This window comes from Echinops telfairi, unplaced genomic scaffold (assembly GCF_000313985.2).
Source record: "Echinops telfairi isolate 266 unplaced genomic scaffold, ASM31398v2 ScPeMD7_34;HRSCAF=130, whole genome shotgun sequence".
NCBI lineage: Eukaryota > Metazoa > Chordata > Mammalia > Afrosoricida > Tenrecidae > Echinops > Echinops telfairi.
The window spans coordinates 1,487,043-1,492,650 of NW_022103931.1; positions in this window are offsets into that span (position 1 = coordinate 1,487,043).

Genomic DNA, 5,608 nt, shown 5'->3' on the forward strand with positions numbered 1-5,608 from the left:
TCACAGCAACACACAAGCCACCAAGTACAGTAAACTGTCAGACAAGTGGTGGACAGTAGTTGGAAAACATGGACTTAGTAATAGAAATGAAGCTGGAGATCACATGATAGAAATTTGCAAAACCAATGACTTGCTCAAAGCAAACACCTTTTCTCAACAACACAAACAGTGACTATATATATGAACTGCCCAAGATGAAATACGCAGAAATCAAATTGACCACATTTGTGGGAAGTCACGATGGGGAAGCTCAATATCAGCAGCTAAAACCAGACCAGGGGTGGGTTGTGGAACAGACCATTGATCGCTCAACAGGATGAAGCTGAGAAAATTAAAACAAATCCACAAGAGCCAAAATACTATCTTGAGTCTATCCCATTTGAAGTTCGAGAACATCTCGAGAATAGATTTGATCCATTGAACACTAATGACTGAAGAGCTGATGAGCTGTGGGAGAACATAGAGACCATCATTCATGAAGAAAGCAAAAGGTCATTAAAAAGACAGGAAAGAAAGAAAATATCAAAGTGAATATCAGAAGAGTCTGAAACTTGCTCTAAATCATAAGAGTAACTAAGGGAAATGGAAGAAAGGATGAAGCCAAAGAGCTGAATAGAACATTTCAAAGGGCAGCTTGAGAAGATAAAGCTAAATGGTATAATGAAATGTGCAAGAACATAGAATAAGAAAACTGAAAGGAAAGAACATGCGCAGCATATCTGAAAGTGAAATAACTCAAAAAAATTAAAGCCTTGAGTTCCAATCTTGAAAGGTTCTTTAGGCAAAGTATTGAGTGATGCAAGAATCATCAAGAGAAGTTACAGAGAATAGACAGAGTCACTGTACCAAAAAGAACTAGGCGGCATTCCACCATTTCAAGAGTTATCATATAAGCAAGAACCAATGGTGCTGAAAGAAGTTCAAACTACACTGAATGCATTTGCCAAAAGCAAGGCTCCAGGAATTGATGGAATGCCCATTGAAATGTTTCAGTAAGTTGAAGAAGCACTGGAAGCACTCATTCGCCTATGGCAGGAAATTTGGAAGACAGCTAACTGATGGGAAGGGATCCGTCTTTGTGCCCATTCCAAAGAAAGGTGACTCAACAGAATGCTCAAACTATAGAGCTACATAATTGATGTCAGACGGATCTTGGCTCAAAGAGAGAATAGCAGAAAGTTGTTGATTTGTGTTCCTTTGACTATGCAAAGTCATTCGACTATGTGGGCCATAATAAACAGTGAATAACCTGATAAGAATGGGAATTCTAGAGTCCTTCATGGGGCTCGTTCAGAACTTCTACATGAAACAAAAGGCAGTTGTGAGAACAAACCAAGAGGATACTGCATGGTTTAAAATCAAGAAAGGTGCATGTCAGGGTTGCATCCTCTCACCATACTTGTTCAGTCTTTATGATGAACAGATAAGCAAAGAAACTGGATTATATGAAGAAGAGTGTGGCCTTGAAAGATTAGGTTGGAGTTTGGATTGGAGGAAGGCTTAACAACCTGCAATAGGAGATGGCACAACCTTGCTTGCTGACAGTGAGAATGACATGGAGTACTTGCTGATGAACATCAGGATTGTAGCCTTCAGGACAGCTTGCAACCCAATATAAGGAAGACCCAAATCCTTACAACTGGACCAATAGGTAACAGTATAATAAATGGAGAAAAGTTTGAAGTTGTCAAGGATTTTGTCTTACTTGGATCCACAGTCAATGCTCATGAAAGGAACAGTCAAAAGATTTTTTTAAAATGCGTTGCATGAGGTATATCTGCTGCACAAGACCTCTTTGGAGCACTGAAGAGCAAGGATGATACTTTGAGGACTAAGGTGCAGCGGACTCAAGCCATAGTATTCTCCATTGCATCATATGAAGGTCAAAATTGGACATTGAATAAGGAAGACCATGGAAGAATTGATGCATTTGAAATTGCCATGAACTGCTGAAGGAACAAGCACAACTGTCTTGGAAGAAATACATACAGAATATGCCTTTGAGGCATGTTGCCAAGAGAGATCTGTCCTTGGAGAAGGGCACCATGCTTGGTAAAATAGGGGACGGTGAAGAAGAGGAAGTCCATTGACCAGATGTGTTGTCAGTGGCTGCAACACTGGGCTCAAGAACAATTGTGGAAGGCGCAGGACGGGGCATTGTTTCGTTCCACTGTAGATGTAAGGTGATTGTGAGTTGGAACCAATTTGACAGCACCTACCAATCAAAACAACATTGAGTAAAACAATAGTGATAAAATATGTCTTGAGATATGTTCATATTTAGTAAGGTTGAATGCTAGAAATATTTTTCACTTTATTCCTGACAGTGTGTGTCTTACTGATATTCTTCTCATTCCAGATTGTGTGACAACCACTATGGGCTAAGGAACAGAGCTATAAGTGAATATTTTAAGCTGGTGGAGAGTTTATATCTATTTATAAGATTATACTATATGTCAGTTGCAGTTCTAATTCCAGACGTAATGGAATGCCATCTACAATGAGACCTTGAAATGGGGAGAGCTTCTACTTCAAGTAAGATGTTTCTTATGTATTTCTGTGAGGAAGAGACAATCTCATGGTACATGGCCTCCATACGGTATGTGGCAGGGACTGGAAAAAGAAAGGGAAAGTCATACTTGGAGCTGAGATTTTTAAAGGTAAAGAGTTCAGGCCTTATTTGGAACACCTTGAATGCCAAGATGAGGAGATCTCAATTTTATATATGGACAACTGGAAGAAAAGTTATCTTTTCCCTTCACATTAGAATTCCTTAAATAGACTTTTTTGTGAGGTTAAGAGCGGCTTTATTAGGGTAGGGAGAGAGCTCCCAGGAAGGAAGGGAGAGCAGAGAAAGGGATGGGAGCATCTTGAGCTCCCGGGCGGGTTTTGAGACCCAACTCGCGCTTGGCAGTGAGGCAGTGGGACATATATAGGGCTTGAGCCAAGGACTTATGTACTGATAACGGGAAGGAAGGCCTTCTGGTGCTGCAGTTGCAGGGTCTGAGTCAGGATGTGGTCTGTGAGTAAGTCATCTTGTTTTTCCTCAAATAGACTCTTTAAAGTAGTAAACCAGCCACGTGGTTCTGCTATGTTCTTTGCCCTAAAAGAACGGAGGGGCGAAGTGAAGAATCCCAGTACAGCTCAGTGGGCCTTCCCAGACTAAGGCATGCTTTACCCCAGCCACCTCTCACCAGATTTCCATTCCTCCTGCCTTTCCCAGCTCCCAATTCCTGCAGCAGAAAACCTCAGTGCTCTGGCTTCAGAACTGAAGAGTAGAAGGCACCTGAAGGGCTGGCTGGGCACATGAAGACAAATGGCCTTAAAGTACAAACCACCCTGCAGGTGAGGGAGCAGCAGTCAGGCAGACCAAGGACTGCTCCTCCATGGAGCAGATGTTAGTGAGAGGGCCACTCCTCCAGGAGTGAGGAAGCCTGCATCCACTAAATGCAAAGGAGATGGGGTTTGGAGTTTGGGGAGGTTAGGCCAGCCACCCTACTCAGATTTCAGATTATGGCAATGTTCTTGGGGGCACAGTTGAGGTCTGTGGAGTTGCTGTCCCCTGAAGACTTATAGCCCAGGCAGCAGTGGGCTGTAGGACAGCCACCTGTGTGTCTAAGAAGAGAGCACCAAATTCATAGCTAAAGATGCCATGACACAAGGATGTCAATGACAAAACTAATTCACACAGGGCAGCCTGGTGCTGCCACTGAGAGCTCTCATGAAAAAAGATCCCTCCTGTAAGCTGCCAACTCTTACTAGGCCCGCAGCATTGGTTCAGCCAGTGATAAGCACTGTAGTGTTAACCCAGAAGTGGCAACTCCACTTCAGGAGCTGCCCCTATCACCAAAAGCACTGTAGAGCCATGAAAGCACCCACCATGCCAATGAGGCTGAAGAGGCAGCTCTCTGGGGGACATGTGCCACACTTGCTGATGAGGGGGGCATCGCCCAGGGTGCAGCAGGTCTTAGAACTCTTTTGCTCAACAGAATCAGGAGAGCAGGACTCCGTATAGGGCTAATTCTCCATAGGACACACATGGCAATTCATCATGGCCATCACATACATAGTCTATATTGCCAGTGATGGAGAAAGCTGACAGACTTACAGGAAGGCTGAACCAGGTAGTCATGAAAGAGGGGATCCAAGGTGGTAGTATTGTGTGTCTGTGGGGTGGGGGACAGGTGATGCTGGGGAAGAGAGTGGAGGCCCTGTTACCCTAAGATATTTCAGCCACTACCATCATCCTGGAGTGCCTGCTGCCTTTGTGCCTTACTTGCTCAGCACTGTCTCTGACTGACAAGAAGAATTCTTACTATCTAGATCAAAAGGGTAAAAGAGGGTTGACTTTGAATTCCTTTTTCTGCGACCTATTTATTACAGGACAGACTATAACTGTGTTGCTGCTTCTTTCCAGGGCTTAACATTTCTTCGTTGTAGAATAAGACTAATTTTAATGTTCCTTGCGTAATGGTTAGCATTAAATGCTGTAATACTAAATAAGAGAGTGTATATATAAAGTTTAGTGACCGGCATGTTGTAAGTAGTAGCTATTCTAATTAGTCCTTGGACCTCATATTATAGTCCCTTGATTCTTGTTTGTAAATTGAGTTTTGGAAGAAGCAAATAAAGCACCTCTCTGTTTAGTCATGATATGACTTTCAATGTATAGAGTGTTGTTAACCTTCATTTGTATTGTTTGATTTGGTCTTCACAATGGCTGTAGATGGTGTCAGGATCATTCTGTGTTAGATAAAATTGAGGCCTAGAGGTGAAATGGATTGCCTAAGGTGACATAATAATGTAGAGTCAACGTCAACTAGACATAACAGTAAAAAATGTTTCCACATCCAATGCAAACCCCCAAATTTATCAACAAAACTCTGAAAGAACTGAAGAGAGAAATGGATAAATCTACAATAATAGTAGGAGATTTTAATACTCCACTTTTGACAATGGACATGACTACTAGAAAGAAAATTTATAAAGATACTGAAGACCTGAGTAACACTATTAAGCAACTAGCTTTCATAGACATATATAAAACACTACAGCAAATAGCAGCATACTACACATTCTTCTCCAGTACACATGGGACATTCTGCATAAGAGAGACTATTTTAGGCTACAAACTAAGCATAGATAAATTAAAAATATTGAAATTATGCAAAGTATCTTCTTTGACCATAATAGTATAAAACTAGAAATTAGTAATAGAAAGAATATGAAACCCCCAATTATTTGGATACTAAATTCCACATAAGAGAAATAAAAGTAAAATTAGAAGATAATTATAAATAAACAAGATTGAAAACATAACATACCAAAATCTTTGGGATTCAGCAAAGTAGTACTCAAACAGAAGTTTATAGTAATAAACCCATACATTAAAAAAGGAGAATGTCTAAAGTTAATAACCCAACAGCTTGAACAAATATAAAAGGAAGAGCAAAAGAAGACCAAAGCTATCAGAAGAAAGAAAATCATAAAGATGAGAGCAAAAATTAATGAAAATGAAAACAGAAAAAAAAAGAAGAAAGTAAAAATGAGGACCTAATGTTGGGGATTTAAGTGGAGAGAAAATGTTTTGAGAAACGATGTACAAATG